Below are 18,116 nucleotides of genomic sequence, written 5' to 3'. Positions count from 1 at the left end.
AGGAAGACTTTTTACTTTTGGGACGAACTTCGAACCCGTAAGCTGTGGAATAGAAACCTATTTCTCAAAGCATAAAATCCCATTACCTCAGGCAGTTCTGTAACAGTTTAATTCAGAAGAAAGGTGAACTGGAATTAGCCCATTGAGCAGAATCCTTGCTTTTTTGCAAATTTTTTTGTACGTTTCTTCGGTCTTATGCTGAATCTAAAAGAACTGCTTTTTCCTAAACCCTAAAAGAATCTCTGTCATTTTTTCCAYTAGCTACTTGGAATTTCATAAACAATGAAAGGATTTCTGTCAGTTTTTTCATTCATTACATGGAATTTGACAGCTCATTAATCCCAAACCTGCTTTATATGATTGCAAGGAGCACAGAGAAGTACGCAGTAAAAATTTCTGCTGCAGTGTTTAAAGAGCACACTGAACTGATAGAAATAAATAACAAAATCTTAGAGACAAAAGTTAATTATTAATTTAGCTGAGACTTAAACAGAATTACTAATAATTTTCATTTTGAAACACTGTGGAAATGTGAAATGATCCAAGATCAACAAGCACTCAAGAGATTCAAAAATATGCCTTCCAAAATGCAATCAATATGTTTCAAGCTTCTCACTCAATCTTTCCATTGTATTTTTTAAACATAAATAAAAAAGGCAGCAAATTATTTCTGTTTGCATGAAAGAAATTTCAATTTCACTTTCAGCTACATACACTAACATGCCAATTCCCACAACAGCAATTTTTGATGGTGGTGAGCCAAGATACTACATACACTTGCCTGGCTTGTACTGACCATTACACATCGATTGCTTTGCTGGTTAACAGCTCAGTGCTTTATTTTTCCTTAAATGTTTCTGTGTTCCCTTAGAAAGCATACGATCCTGAGTTACAATCCCTAGGAAAAACAAAAATTTCCTGAGAAGCCTGTCCCTTGCCATTGTGCCCTCCCTGCAACAAGAAACCTAAACTTGGGGTAACCCTGAGATCAGCACAAAAACCACAACATTTTTTAAGAGAAAGCTAAGAGACCTTTTCCCTTTCCTGCTCCTAACTATACTTTTAAAAACCGATACAGTGGAAAGGGCAGGACTGACAGCCTTAGAGACTTGCACCCTGTATTTCTAGACAAAACTGCTATGGCAATATATAGCTGCAACGTAAAAGTCCCCAAATCAGCCCATAACGCAAGCGGAGAGTGGAGCCTGGTCTCCCAACGACCTGTATCAGCTTTGGGCCTCTCCCTCCTCGGAGTGTCAACCTGGTTGCCAACGAGTCCCCGCTGGGCTCGCGCCTCGTGGTGGGGACCCAGGTCTGCTGAGCGCCGGTCGGAGAMCGCCCGTCTCCCGCAAGCCCCCGGTGTGCCGTCCGGCAGCCGCGCGCGCCCAGCGGTGCCGGCGAGCCGTGGTGAGGGACCCGCAGCTCATTACCGATGTACTCAGCCACCCACCTGCTACTCGCCACACTTCTCAAAACAGCTTTTCTGCTGCTGAAAGGCTGCACAAACGGTTGCGACTTTGCCTTCCACCCAGGCCGAGCGGCACCRGCGGACACCTCCGCCTCGCCGCTTCACCAGCCCAGGAGAACTTCAGAGCTTTCTGAGCCCGCAAAAAGCCAATTCTGCCAATACTCCCCCCCTCCTACCATGACCAACTTTAACCAATAAATAAATTTTGCCCCACTTGGAAGCTGATCACATCTGTTTTTTGTCCCGTTCCTGCAGAACTGGCTGAGCTCTCAAGCACAGGTTCACAAAGAAAATCCTCTTTCAGGATTTCTGCTGACACTGCAGATAAAATAATCAATGAGGCCAGGCASCACAGAAAGTCTGTAGTGCATGGAAACCACACAAGACAAACTCCTTTAAATGCTGGCCAAAAATACCAACGAAATGCTTTTTTTTTGGTAATACTAATGCATAGACAGAAAACTGTTATCTGTGACATAGAATATGACTCAACTACTAAAAAAAGGCATTTCCCTCAAGCTTTTAGCAGTGATCTACCAAAAAAAAAAAAAGGGTGAAGACAAATCCCACAAATAATAGCAATAATAATAAAATCTCTGAAAAAAACAGTGGTGTAAGTAGTCAAGTGATTATGATGAAAAGCCAGAGAATGCTTACGAAGCTAAGCTGCCCTCCTCTCTTACCAACACACAGTCTCACATTTTGTTAGGTTAATGTGGAAATTGTGAGTTAAGTGCTGTTGTGGCAGTAAATACGTGTATATATTTGTTTATTTATGTGAGCCCAAACTTGCGGGAAATCCATTTGATAACAGAAAAGTTGCACTGACAATATTTGCTGACAGTTAATGGAAAATAGCAATGGCTCTAACAYGAACTGTCAACTCATTAGCAGAAATTAACACAGAAGTCCCAAAGTTAGCCAGTCCTACTCTGTCAAAAACTTTATGTCCCTGGAGAGCAAAATGTTAGGTAACGCTTAAGCCTTTTTCTCTGGGTGCCACTCAAAACTTTTCAAAATGACAGGCTCCAGCCCCACATGAAAAGCTCCGAGTGCCAGACAGGGGAAGCTGAAGTGTGAGTTAAAGCTCTCCCTTTGCAGGCATGTAAATTAATTAATTAAACCGCCCACACACCAGAGATGTGATTATTCCACTAACTGGAAATCTGTGCCCTGGCTGACCCCCTCTTTTGGCCTCCATCAGTCTAACCCCGGCCCTGGCTTTTCAGCTTCTATTTAAAAACAGGGTAAAATAACTGCAGAAATTTCCCCTGATCCTACAGAAAAAAACACGTCGACACATCAAAACAAAATAACAAAGTACCGTCAGGTCAAAATTGTTTTCATACAATGCTGCACAATGCAAATGCAAAACGCAAGTAAATGGTGAGGTCTAGAGCAGTCGTGCAGCACACACTCTTCAAGTACCATTTCCATCAGGGCATCGTATCACATCAGCACTTAGGGGCCCCTCTAACCAACGTAATTTCAATTTAAACATTACCATAGTTCTCAGCGAAATCCTTAAACAGCTGGAAATCACAGTGCTAAATAAGTGGGGAGGGGAGAGGGGTTTGGACGTTTGTAGGACAAAGAAACAAAAGCTAATTCACAGCTGGTACCGCTGGAAATGTGAAAGGCAGATGTGTAAGACATGAGCTTGCAAAYAGGAAGAGAAACTAATTCAGGAGCAGTAAGGTCCTTTTGGTTAGAAATCTGCAGATGGCATGGTGGGAAAAAAACAGAARAAGAACGGTGATATAGATGAATGACAAAGAAGACACAGTCTCAATATCTGCTTGAATAGATGYGGCATCAAAAAACCCACAAGAGGAGAATCTCACACTGATCAGGATGGGGAAACGGGGAGGACCAGCATTAAAGCTTTCCCAGAGGAGAYGAGGAATGGCTATTTGGTTAGCATGTGCTTTGATAAATGCTGAACACCTTCTCCAGTGTCTGTGCTGAGTCTGGCATCCAGACGCCCGGGGTGCAGACAGGCTTCGTCTTGCCCACGGGCAACCTGAGATGGAGTAGGCTGGGTGCTGCTGGTGCTGCCCCTCTGGGTAGATATTGCTGCTCATGCRTAGCAACACAGCCTAAGCAAAGGGCATGACACCCTGAAGCAGGGATAAGGCCATGAAAGTTGCTGAATTTTAACTCTCTGAGCAACCACACATRGGATTGGTTCATTTACTGGTTCATGAACCTTATATACCACTTCCATGGAAAACTTCTAAGTATCACCTCTGTTTTCCCAACATAGGCAGTTCCTCTACAGTTTTCCTCATAAAACAAACACATTCTCTCATGCATCTGCATCCACCYATTGGCTTTAATATTTTTGACTTTACTGAACCATAGGAGCCAATACAGAGATCAGTACTGGTTATCTGGAAATTTCTTTGCTAGAGTAACAATATTCACACAACCCTTACAATGCTTCCTTCAGCTGTCTRGACTAGGACAAGACCTCCTGAAATTCCCTCCACTTACACTAGCTTTTAAAACAGGATATTTCAAATCTGTTTTGCATAATTACACAGTACATTAGATATATATTTTTGGAGAGAAAAAAACACACAAAGATTTCTCCTCTGCAGAGCACAGCAAATTCTGTATAATGACAGAACATTCAAAATCCAAGTAAGGCAATTTCCATCTCTTCATGATCCATTTCAGTAGGTTTGGTCTGTAGACCTTATCGTTAGATAAAATAAGTTTGCAGGAAATCAGGACTGAGAGATACTCTTCCATATTCATATTTATGTTAAAGGCCACAGATCAACTACAATGAGATCTTTATAGCAGAGGGCCTTCACAGTGGAAACTAAGATCAATTAGCTGTTAATACATAGAAGCAGGAATGCTAGATGTGATATTTTTTTCTTTTTCTAACCATGGAGAAGGCACAGAGGCATCTCTCCTGCCAAAATATTGGCTAAAGTATACTGTCTGTCTAGCAGACCTCAACCCTGGAGACATAAATACTTTTACCTTGACACAGTCACTCCTACGAATTGGACTACGACACTTAACTGAAGAAGGATTAGCTCTTGAATTTTTTCAGAGTACGAATGCAACTGTGCAGACCACCTTCCTGAATTAAAAGTACAATATTGGGTCTCATTAACAAAAGCTCATGACTTCCCAAGATAATTATTATCTCAGTTGGAGAGAGTAGCTAGCAGGAATTTCACTTCAACAAGTATAACAAGACAAACAGCASGTGCTTAATGTGAGTCATCAGGCCTCGAGAAGARTGAGAATCTCCTTCATATCATTCTTTAGCAGGAAGAAGTTCTGAGTTTACCCAATTTCTAGGTTAAGAAGAACTGCCACACTACTGTCATTAGCACTGCAAAGATGCTAAAGGTGTCATCTTTGCTTGTTTATTTTCATTCGTGTGATACTACTTAATGCAAAAAGAGTGTGCTGAGATTATGCCTGCGTCTCATCTGAAAAATGTGCATAATGAGGTTTTCAGGTAAAAAAATCCCTCCCTTCCCCCAGTTAGAAATGCCAATTTTGCTTTGGAAAATTTTAGAAAAAAGAATCTGGTTGAGCTACTGGAGACAGAAAAATGATCAAAGGAAGTCTGAGAGCTGCGGCATCCCCCCGCTGTTAGTGACTAATGGGTTTGTTTCTTCTCCCAAGCCGCAAATGAGCTGGAATAGCTATTGTAAGAGCCTACGGAATTCAGCCCGAGCAAGAGAAGCAAAGATTGTAAAGGAGAGCTCATTGAAAGATGAGTGGAACTTTAAAGTCAAACGCAGTGAATTACTATGTCTGCTTCAGAGAGAGACTAAAATTGTGGCTAAATTCTTACAGGGAAATACTTTGCTGAAATACGTGATGTTACTGAACTACATGTAGGATTATTGTTACAAAGTGAAGGTAGTGTAGCTCAAAGATATACAGAATAGGATAGAAAAAAATACAAGATACTTTTTTTTTTTTAGTCCAACACAAATACTCATTCAGCTGTAGAAAACTAGACATCTTTTTAAGCCTTTATTTGGCAACCGTGGAAGAGAAGTGGGCAGCTGTTTAGTTCAGTTACCCTAAAAGAATTTTTTGCTGTCCCAAAAGACAAACTACTCAAACGATCCTTGTAGAAAAGAGTGCCAATCATATCAATATGATCCATCTTTCCTTATTTCCTTTTAAAATCTGTTAATCTGGGAACTCTTGTTTTCAATCATAAAAAAATTAATACGCTCACTCTGGCCAGCTATGAGAAATATATATAAAAAAAAAATTAGAGTACATTTTAAATACAGATTATTGCTGACACAAACACTCTAGGTGGCTGATTAGGAAAGTCAGTGGCTTCCAGCACGTTCAAGCTAGAAAACGATGCATAATGGTCTGTTACCATTTGAGAATTAAAGATGACATCAGGTAATTTGAACACTGTACTGCCAAAAGACAGGCAGRCAGGAAGGAAGGAAGGCAGGCTTTTGCATTTGGAGTTAAACACTCCCTGCAGTATTTGCAAACCTAAATATTAGAGGAGCATATTGAGGAAAGTCGTAGAGGTTTAAAATCTTAATTTTTGTCAGACTCACAGTACTGAGACCATTATATGGTAACTGAATGGAAATCTATGGCCTGGCAATACAGAATACCAGAATAGATGACCTAAAGGTCCAGAAACACTTCTAATTAAAAAAAAAAAAAGGGAAAACAAATGCCTTTCATTATTCTGTGTCATACTTTATTTTATGGGCTGTTTGAAAATTTAAAAAATAAACAAGATTTGTAAACTCTGAAAAGAAATTTAGACTTGTATTTTAGCTTCAGTAGCAATATAAGGAAGGATTTATAYAGCTCTTGACAGTGACTAAAAGAAAAACAGTAATTCTCCACGGGCACTGCTCTGGAAGTTTGTTACAACTTGGAGATATTGGAAAGCTTTGTGTATTATGCTGTATTTACAGTATTCTTGAATTGATGAGTGCTAAGATAAGTGCAGAACCAAGCATTACTCCATTAAATCCCCATGACACCAGAGCAGTCTGTTATACGTCAAAAGAAACTCTGTTAGACAATCTCAGGATAACATCTTCCCCTTCTTTTTATTAGTTTGAAAGTAAACTACAATCCTCAGGAATATCAAGTTCCTATAATTTCATTTGTGACAAACTGTAGATAAAACTTTGCCCAAAAGTGAGTCTAAGCCAATCACTTCCCAGAAGAGCAAGTGTATCTCCTACTTCTGTAACTAGAATTAAAAACGGATATCTTCACCTGTACTGCATAGTGGTAGTGTGTAGTCCATTGTGATTCAGCAGACATCAATCTGGTAAGAAAAAGCCATGCTCAACAAGGACTTTTCCTCACTTCCTAGGCTATAACACCACCTAAGAGAGGTGGGAGCTTTTAGTTCCTTTTTGAAACTCCACATATATCATACCCCTGTTAGGCAGCTTGCAAAGTTTGTAACCAGAGGTTTGGGAAATTTGAGATGGTCATGGTAGGAACATCAATCTCAGCCTCTGAATAACAACCATAAAGATCCTGTGTGTGTATCAACACTTAAATAATCTGTACAATTTGCCTTCTTCATTTCTTTGTTCAAGAGGCTACAGTAACGAATCTCTCTATCCCAGCATATAATGAATGGCAACTTGGAAAGCAGTGGAATTCACTCCAAAATACTCCCCTGATAATAGCTGAACCCATGAATGTTCAACCAGCCTTGAACTGATACATTACAAACAAGATAAAGACTATGAAGTGACTGCTTAAGAACAGTTATTTATAGGCATATGGTAACCYGTTAGGAATAACCTACTACTAAACAGAAGTATAACTACCTTCATAGCCTCTAAGAAAGAAAGAAGAAAAAAGTTGTGCATTGATCTTCATAGGAAACTTTGAAGAAGGTGTTTAGCTTCTGCTGATAATGAAGATTAGAATTAGAGAGTTTTGTGAACAGAAAATGAGTAGTCAATTCTTTGAGAATATTTCACTTCAGGTAGCTTTAAGTAATGTAAAGCTTACAAATGAAGATATTTAGCAGCTTAATGTTAGTTGTAATCTCTATGTTGACTGTAATTCTATTCATACTGGAATATCTACTTCAGCCATTTGTGGATTTCTCTTCTTCTCAAGATGAGAAACACTCGTTATCAAATATTGATATGGAGACATTAATCTATACCAGGTCTACCTTCATAGATAATACCCTTCTTCAAAAATTTAATCTCAGTGCTCAGGAAATACAGTAGTTCTCAGCATGACATCTGTTGAAGTCTTTTTTTCAAAAGAGTTAGGTATCAACTTCTAAGCTCACTACACTGCCCTTTTCTCAAATACTCCACTACCCTTCATTTTCTATCCACAAAACTCACTTGATTCTAATCTTCCCTGTAAACAGGAACTAAACACCTTCAAAGTTTCCTTAAAATTATGAAGACTGTTACACATCACTAATCTTCCTTTTTTTCATAGTAGACCCCAGCCAATATGTCTAATCATGTACTAGYGAGAAAACTATTTTTGCCATTAATAAAGACAAAAGATTTTATCAGTGCTTCCAAGAAATTGTCTTACAACTAATATTAATAATTCATTTTATGTTTTAACTATCTGCAGAAAGGCTATGCTTAAAATACAAGCTGATATATTGCCAAAATTTAATCAAGCTATAGTACTACTCATTGTAAAATTAATTAATCAACCAGCAAAACAAATTGTTCTTTACGTCTTCGCTAGGGTCTGCAGCTGTATCAGTTTGTATTATGGGTCCCCAGTTATTCCAGCTGATGGGAATTTCAGGTTCAGCAACTCTTGTAGCAGAAACTTTCAAAAATGGTGCAGATGATTCACTATGCAGGTAATACCCTTCCATCTATTTTGCAGTAAGTCAGTGTCGCTGCCTGATACTAACATATTACACGTTGTTGAACTTGCGCTCAGGTAAGACATAATACAAAGTAGCTTGCTCTGTCTGCTTTTAGAAATCTTGTGTGGTATGCAGTGCAAGATCTGAAGTGCTTCTTTCAACGGATTGATCAAACCCTAAATCCTCACCTAAAATTTCTTTCTATTACAACAGAGTAAGAACTTCAAAGAAAACTTTCAATATTCAAAAGAAGTATCTTCTTCTATCCTAAACTGTAATGTTAAAATTTAATTTTAAACAATTTTTGTCATGCCAACAACCAGTGCCTTCCAATGTTAGATGAAACAYTCCTAGGTGAGGCTCTGTGATGATCAGTCCTGAAACAATACTGATATTATTTAGTAGATTATATATGTATTTGGCCATCAATGAGATGAAAGACACACTTGTAAATTCTTAAATTACTTTACACGTACAATGTATCCAAATTCTAAGCTGCTACATGAAGCAGAACTAAATATTTAAAAAAACAAAGATAACACATAGCCAGAGCGCTCATGATGACAAGCTAGGAACAAGTTGTCTTTTTTTTCTTTAACTGCTCTAAGAAGCAGCCCTTCATCTCGTTAACGGAGGATGATGCACACTGTCTCTGGCAGAAAGCCAGATTAAGAAGCGTCCATCCCTATCTCCATCCCCTCCTCTAGCCATTTGTTCTTCCCCACCTCAGTTTGCAACCTCTTTCACCCTGTCAATAAACTGTTAGTGCATCTGTGCTACAAACAGGATTACTGAAACAACCAGGGTTAAAAATGAACTGCCGAAACAGAACAAAACCCTGTAAAAGGCAGATGGTGAACTGTAGCCCTGGGGTGGCAGTGAGAGAGCAGACAAGGAAATGAGGGGCAGGTCCCCAGGCCAGGGGAAGGGGAAAATTTTAAGATGTTATTGCCATTGAAGAAGATGAATTGTTTAACTACAGATTTGCCAATGATTCCTGCTATTCCACAGCAGATAATAACTTAGTCAAAAAAAAAAAGAAAAAAGAAAAAAAGAAGAATCCATCACTTATCAATAAGCCTTTGATCAATACCAAAGTAGGGAAAGCCGGAAGCAGTGATCTCAAGATAAAAGACTTTGTATCCCATTAATAATTGCTGAAAACCAATTTCCATCTTATCCTGTTTTTCCACAATGTACAACAAATAATGAATGTTCTCTATCCACAMGCACATTCATGCACACATGCTGGGAAAATCCTATGAAATCATCTCAAAGACAGTTTTATAGCTGACAGTCTGATGATTAGTCTCTGACATTTAAATGGAATTTAATTTTTTTTTTCAGAATAAAAAATGAAGCTTCTAAAGTTTTATGTTCAAAATAAAGCTGATCAGTTAAAAACCTGATTAATGAAAAATGGATTTCCCAGCCAGGTAGAAAGTACRCATAAAATAAGATCTTTAAGGGGTATAGTCGGTTCCCAGTTTTTGAACCTATGGAGATATTTTAAATTTGCAAAAGGCAAAATAGACATTTTAGGTCTCAGAAATTTCTCTGGCTTTAGTGAACTGCCACTCAGAAAGATTATTATGACCTTGTCCATTAACCTAAGAGGAGAAATAAAGACATGATATTTTTTGTGATATTTGGATTATTTGATAGAAGTTGCTTTTGTTAGTAACAAAGAGCACAGTGAAATTTTAATCAAGATAGATGATAAAATGATAGCAATTACTCATATATGTTTGAATTAAGTGATTTTTGTAGTCAAATGAGGACTATATCCTAAAATATTATACAAAGCAGTATAAAAATGCTCAGAAAATCATATGTAAGATAAGTAAAATGAGGTAAAGGAGATATACACAAATAAGGAGATGGTTTGTCAGGGCTCTTCCCAAGGCAGTTTTTCAAATGACAGTATCATTCTGTTTTTGTGAGACCATGTTAAAGCAAACCAAATCAATAATTGCTTTGATTTTAGCAATAAAAATGTCTATTTGCCTTCTTGATGTCTACTTCACAACTTTCTGTGACAAATTAATTTTAGACAGATAATAAGCATTAATTGGGCCACATTTAATCACAGTTTCATCTAATAGGCAACACAGACAAGCCTTATTATCTCAGGCTCCACTTAACTTCAATTCTAAGTGTCCTACAAATATCTACTATGCAGCTTACAGACATAGGGGTCCATTTTACGAGCTGGTGGARAATCAGCACAGCACGGGTGAATAGGGAAAAATTTAAGATTTTGGTTTTGAAGCAAAACTCATATTCATGATCTACCTTTCTACTTCTCCCAAATTCAGTTTCCAGCTTTGAAAACTCAACCTGGAAAACAGGAGCAAATATTATGACCAGYACAAAAGATGTGAAGCTGAAATTCAGTTAACAGTTCTATTGATGCAGGATGAGGGCCACCAATCTCTTTCCTAGTGGTTGCATTAGTCTCCAAATTTCACCTGAAGTAGCAAAACTTTTATTTTTTTCCTAGATGAGGCTGATGGGGCTAAGCATACATTTCAGGTCCTGGTTCACTGTAACCCCGTTTTTCATGTAGTCATTTTTGTTCTCTTTTTGGCTTTCTCTCTACTGAACTTCCATAAACCTTCACAAACACCTGATTAGCCTAGGAATCCTAAACCACACCAGGGACTGCCACGTAGACACCGACTGTGTTGCTGGAGACTTGTAGGGAAAGTCTAAAGTTAAGCGTTCCCCCGCTAAGCCGAGTCTGTGGTTTCTGACCAGCCCAAGGATTACAGCAGTCTGCTTGGTGAAGGAGGACCTGGCCAGCTATGAAATCCTCTGACTTGGAAGTCAAGGGGAATTTTCCCAATGACTTTGGTGAGAASAGCATTTCACCTAGAGCTCGACAACCTCTTTTGAGCTTGTTTTTATTTGCCATTCAGCTTTTGCCCAGTCCTGGGCTCCAGCTGCATAGCAAATAAGTACRTGGAAGCTGTAGGACTTTGTACAGAGCGTGGAGATGTGTACCACTGAAGCAACCCCATAGCACACATTATAACTGACTAGGAAGAATCACGTTTTTACAGGCAGGAAATTTTTTGTTTTTTTCTTGAAAAACACCACAATTTCATACATAATTCTGTGCTTTAACATGATTTTTCCTGTTGGTTCATTCTGCTACACATATAGCCAACAATTCTGCAAACAGCAATGTATATAAATAATTTTCAGGATGTCTGGAGACCATACTGCTGACATAAATAAGTTTGCGTGTGTACAGATCATTGAGGTCATCTTGGGGCTTAAAATACAACAGGAAATATTATCCCAAAGTTTTGACATTCCAAATGTGTTGGAAAGAAACTTCTCGGCCAGAAGAGTGAATTTCTCTGAATAACATTCAGAAACCATTGAAAAAGTTTGGGTTGTTAATATTAATTAATCAATTAATACCATTATAATTAATTAATTCTACAGTGCCTGGAGTCCTGGAGAGGGATTTTAATGTGTCTGAATAATAAAAAAAATGACACTCTGTTCCTGCAGTGCAGGTGGAATTTTAAAAGAACACAACTTTGTCAATATTCTTAGCACTTTTATTCTTCTGCAGCATCATTCTTTAACATGCATTTGATTTTTGCAGCCACAGGATGGCATTGACTGCTGTGCAGAGGGTCAGTGCAATTTAAGTAGAGCCTGGGCAGTATACTTCCCACCTGCTGAAAGGGAATATTTAATCGAAATTTCATCAAAACTAAATACTATACATTTACGGCTTCCTACTGATGCCAACTTACTCAAGAAGGTAATATCAAGATCTTCCCATCCGCAGCCCTTTTGGTTCATGTTCTTACTGTGCAGACACTAGGGCCTCAACAGATACCTATCTTGTTTGAGTTCAGTAAGCTGGGGCYGTGTAAAAACACAGAGCAGCAATTCTAATATGGGATACCAGCAACTGCATAAAGCAGAACAGTTTTACTTCCACAGTTTATGGAGTCACAGTAACTCTTTAATGGCTTTACATAGGCTCCTAATTTACTGCTTATTTTCCCACGAGGGCAGTACACAGAGTAGGTGGTGACACATGGGATACCAATGGGGGATAGCTGGACAGAACGTATAACCAAGGTGAGTGATAATTGGATTGCAAATGTCAAAGAATGTGGTTGAAAAGCAGAGTGTATCAATCCACACATACTTTTCCCAGTTGTGAAATGAAAGTTAAGGGCAGGGACAGTCTGCTACAAGTAGTTCCAATTTATAGAGGTGAATTTGAAGGCAGTGGCAAGCAGCACCCAATTAACTTCAGTAGAGATGTCTAACGCCACCAGTAAAATGACTGGATGTAGAGTGATGAGCACGAGTGTCAGACTGAGAGACAACTTAGTAATACTATTAATCTTTTGTGAGATTGCCCTGCYGATAATGTGGTCTGGGGGACAATAAAACACTGCATGAGACAATATGCCTAATTCGCTAATGCAAGACTGATATATTGGAGAAGAACCAGAAGTTTCCTTGATTCATTTTATGTGCCTCCAAATAGCCCTCACTAGGTGAAGGGAAAGGAAGGGGGGAAGCAGAAGGAGTTCTTCTAATGAGTTGCTTAGTGGATTTTTAGCAGATGAGATTGAAAGAGGAAAGTTGTAGGAGCTGCTTTGCTTTCGAGATTGTCGCAGGAGGTGTTAAATGGGCTGAGTACCTTGTTGGAAATATCTGTGAGAATTCTGATTTATGAGAGCTCTTGCACAGCATGAGCATGTTCTGTCAGGCTCAGTACATGAGGCTTGATCCCTTGGCAAAGGGAGCAGATCAGACATGTCAGCCTTGCGTGCTAATCCCAACGGTCAGATGCTGGGGTCTACAGAATCCGCACCGTCACTGCTTCATTTGGGAAAATATATAAGAAATATATTGGTAACAGGTTTGTTCTCTAAAACTGCATCTCGTTTTAGAAATGGAAGATTAAGAAAGGGTATGATCCATGGATTATTGATCTGATAAAATACCTAAATCTTATTTACAGGCTCAGTGGGGCAAAGGCTGTTTGTGAATCAAGAGAAGCTGAAGATGAAATTCTTGTTTTGCTACATGAGCCTGGTGAATCTGTATGCTTAAGAACCTTTAGAAAATAGAGCATGAACCTGTACTTCATTCAGCTACTAAAGTTTAGGCATCCAAGGGCTAATGGAGCATATTACACAACCAGAGAAACAGGAAGGGTTCTTAAGTTACAAAGTTTGGAGGTGGCTCTGTGTCTACGCGGAGAATGGGGAGGGAAGGGATACCAAATTAGCTCTACAAGAACTGACTCAGGTCCTGAAAACAGCCAACAGCTCAGAGTAGGATAATTTGCTCTGTCAAGAAGTAGGATAAATGATTAGCTCATGCTTAGCACCATGCTGCAGCAGCAAGGATTTCTTTTGGTAGCTCAGTAGCTTACTGAAAATTAGGTGTACTATCACTGGTTTGATCTATCACCAGGCAGTCTAGGAGTGCTGCAAAAAACAATCTTCTGCATGCATCAGATGTCTTTTTATTAAAAACGCCACATATTTGAACTGATACTTTCACACTGAAAGTTGGATATTATGAGAATTAAATGCCTGAAGAGAAGACATTGAAAACAAATATTATTTTATTTTATAAAATATCGTTCCCTTGTTGAGATAGTATGGTTAAGCTGGAATTGACTTTGTACAGTCAGGCTATATCAAGTGGTTTGCAATAAAAATACTGTAAGATCCTTAACTGTAGATGTACTTGGTAAATGCCAATATAGTATGCAAAGATGACCAGAGCTGGGCTTTGGTATTGCAGGTAATTCCACAAAAAAAGGGTCAAAGCTGCAACACACATAGATAAAGGGAGTTCTGAAGGTCTATTCTAACAAAAGGGTTTTTGGAAAGGAAGACAAGAAGACATTCAAGTAAACCTCACACATCAGTTTTAACAATTTTATTCTTTTGGCTATATGCTTTGGACTTCATTTGAGATGTGTAATGCACTCTTCTTGATGCCTTCTACATCTCTCAGCCAACAGAGTTCCCAGTGCCGTCCATGCTATTACGGCATAACTCGATGTACCACATAATAAAGCATTGCCTCTGCTCAGCTAAAATGGGTAGGCTAAAACTTGTGACTTCGTGGAGATTTTGTTGAGTGTTTTTTAAACTGTGGTCATGGTTTTAAAAAAAATGCATGCCAATACAAAACCTCATCTTTAACTTCTCCATGTTTTTTTCTGTTAAGTCTTTAAAATGGCTGTTTGGCCTTGAAGGTTAAGGACATATTTTTATTTATACCATAGTTAAAAAATTATCTGGAATGGTAGTGGAAGGAAACAAAAACCCTCAGGGAAAAACAAATACATTTGAGGCTGTGACACAAAGTATTAAACTATTTATTAGATCTTGATTAAAGATAACGTGTTGCTCTTTAGAAAAGTTGAGGCCATAAATTGTCTGAATACTATGACTGATATTTGCATTTTTTACTTTCCTGGGGAATGTGAGAAAAAATAATTCATTATTTTGATACTGACATTTTTGCTATTAATTATTCACATTAATCCTTGCTTTTCAATATTTAGAATATTCCTTGCTAAAGAAGGTGCTCTTTCTTGCCAAAACATAAAATGTACTCTAGAACTACCATAACATTTTCAACTGCTCTGTATCATGAGAGATTAGCAAACAGCAATATTACATTTCAGAATGAGGAGATTAATCTATTTCCTGACAACGAAAATTTGTTAGGATGGGAGAAAAAATTACTGCTTTTGAGGGCAGATTTCATAGCACTTGATGCTTCAGGGCCTTTGTACTTTTCTGTTTAAATCATATTTTCATAAAAACCAAAAGAATTGTTTGGTCTCTGATTATTATCAATCTGAAAGTCASATAAGAAAAGCATTAGGATTCTTATGTTCCATGATAACATACTTAGGGAGAAAAAAAGGTGTCAAATTTGCTTATTAAACTGATTCTCAACATGATTAGAGGTTTTCTTATCTCTAGGCTTCTAGTAAATACTTTAAATTGTGTCATGTTACAAATTATGCTCAATACCTCAATCTTATTTCGCCACATGTCACAAAATAATGCACTTTTSCCATAAGGAATTATTTAAAAAATAAAAAAAATTTGCAGACTCCCATGTTTTTGAATGACGTTTTCCTACCCTTTCCTGTATGTCTTTTYGCTCAAACACAATGTTGAAGGATTATGAGGCAGAAGGGACAATCTGGTAAGATAAGAGAATAGATAAAGAGGGAAAGATGTAGCACTGAGGACATTACAGGATATAGTGAGACGGCTGTAAGGGATGTTACGGGACTCAAGGAAAATGGTAGTATATTCCAGCAACACTAGACAATGAAGAAATTCTCACCAACTGCATGGCCTAGTGGGGGCAGTTTTGGGGAAAGAAACTTTTAGTATGTCTCCAATACTAGAAATTACAAGACCATAGAGAATAAGAGCATTAGCAAGGTGGAGACAAAAAAAAAAAAAAAATCCAGAGGAAGAAGTGTTGAAAAACCTGAATTATGTGATACCAGATAGACAGACTCAAGACAGCAGACCTCAGGAATAAGGATGATTTTAACTCTGATGGAGAAAAGAGGATTGATGTTGTAGGGAAGATAAAAACTGATAGAACTTGCCAAAAGGAAGAGTAGTTCTAGTTTCTCTCTTCTTTGTCATTTCATCCCTTTATCTTTTCAAGACTAAGCTCTCTCCTCCTGAGGCCTGGTGTGGGAAGGAAAGCTGCCTGTCTGAGCATCCGTCCTCGCATGGAGATCGTGAGCCTTGAGCAAGGGACACAGRGTTTGGGCATGTCTTGTTTGGCAGCAATTCTGTAGCTCTCTTGTGCTAAGAATAACGCATGTATCTGATTTAGCAACCTCACCTGCAAAGTCTGATTACTGCCTTCAACCATCTCCCCTTGAGGAGGGGCTGCCTGTAAACTGCAGTGCTCMCAGGTAAAGATGATCTGGGAAGGAACTGCTTAAGCTGCAGATGTCCTCCTGGGAACCATGTCCAGTCAGGCTCCAGGGCAATTGCAAGAGACCGTGATCAAAGAGCAGATCAGAAACCAACCCAGAGTCCATTCATGTCAAGGGAGTTGGATCCACAGAGATTTAGTGCTGGGATCCATATACACTCTATTGCTAGGTGGTTGGATTTGGTTGCTGGGTGGTTGGATTGCAGGGTGGCTGGATCTGGTTGGATTTGGTTGCTGGATGGTTGGATTGTCGGGCGGTTGGATTTGGTTAGATTTGACTGCAGGGTGGTTGGATTGCAGGATTTGGTTGCTGGATGGTTGGATTGTCGGGCGGTTGGATTTGGTTAGATTTGACTGCAGGGTGGTTGGATTGCAGGGTGCTTGGATTTGTGTGGATTTGGTTGCTGGATGGTTGAATCTAGTTGGATTTGGTTGCTGGGTATTTGGATTGTGGGGTGGCTGGATATGGGTGGATTTGGTTGCAGGTTGGGTGGATTTGGTGCTGTGTGAATGGTGGCAGCAAGTGAAGTCATGCTAGGAGTACAGGAGAAATTTTAAAGATGCTGTGAAAAACACCTTAAAATGAACTTTTTTTAGAGATAACAAGCATGAACTATGAACAGTCGAGTATAGATCACCCAGGGAAAAAAAGACAAATGGATGCAAAACTTCTGCAAGGGCACATTTTTAAATGCACATTTTAAAATGCTGAATTTAATTAAAAGATGTACTAGGATTTCCTGAGAAAATCCATGCTGTGCTCAGATAGGATTTTAGTATCGATGCAATGTATTCCTGGTTGAGGAAAAAGGTGCTCTCCTGCCTTAAATGCTCAGTTCTGTCTTATCTAGGAMACCAGCAAATGGAGACATCCACAAAATGTGTGCATGAACGCATGTTCGTGTACCTACACACTTACAGACATGAATTAACAGTCTGGCAGCTGATGGGTACTGTCAATGTCACAGAAAACATGATATAGTACTAAAGCAGACATGCTTCAGATAACACAAAGACTCTCTACATCTAAAATGAATTCAAGTCATGTGAAAGATTTCCTGCTGCTTCTCCAGAAGATTAAAACATTGGTACATTCATAAAACAAAATGTGAAGATTTGGTAAACCAATGTGCCCTTCACAATGACTCTTTGTCTAGTAAAGCATGGAGCGTGGCCATAGACTCTTAGGAGACACGGTGAAAGGATATATCAAAACAGTTTGGGCTTGGTAGGTGGGCTCCAATCAATAAGAAAAGAAAGCTACAGATCTTAAGAAACATACAATGAAGTAAAAACCTGTGAACCCCRAGCTAATCTGTGAGCTAATTCATCAGAAGAAAACTACATTAGAAAGAACTCCATAATCCTGACAGAAAAGAAGAACTTGGTATAAATTAACCACAGAATTTGCCGACACAAGCTTACCCTCAAGAAATGATTTATAAAATGAGAAGGAAAACCATTAGTACATCCTTCTCCGTTTCAATCGCATTTAACACATGGGTGCAGACCTAATTTTCAAACTATACAATAATGTTTGGTGTTTTAATAATACTTTTCCATCCCATTTGCACTGATCTGATGCTCTGCCATCTAGTTCTGCAAACAGAACAGATGATACAGGTGTTGGGTACATTTTAAATTGCTTTTATCTCACATGTTAACTCACCTATTTCCAAACACTACTAAGATGTGGAGTGTTTTTGTTAACAGTGACGCATGTAAGTTAAAGGAAAGCTAAAAAGGAAGTAAAAACTGCAGCAAACCCAGTGTTGTTGAAATAAAACTTGCCCTTACATCTACAGA

The 18,116-nt window shown here is 38.6% G+C and overlaps 1 protein-coding gene across 1 annotated transcript in view; it reads right to left on the bottom strand.

The window, feature by feature from the left end:
• FAT3 (FAT atypical cadherin 3) overlaps positions 1–18,116 on the bottom strand; it is a 354,360-nt gene that overhangs the window by 107,996 nt on the left and 228,248 nt on the right. The window lies entirely within an intron of this gene.

This window comes from Apteryx rowi, unplaced genomic scaffold, assembly GCF_003343035.1.
Source record: "Apteryx rowi isolate R43461 unplaced genomic scaffold, aptRow1 scaffold_636, whole genome shotgun sequence".
NCBI classification, from domain to species: Eukaryota; Metazoa; Chordata; class Aves; order Apterygiformes; family Apterygidae; genus Apteryx; species Apteryx rowi.
Note: the sequence above shows the minus strand (reverse complement) of the source record. Positions and strands in the feature narration are given on the sequence as shown.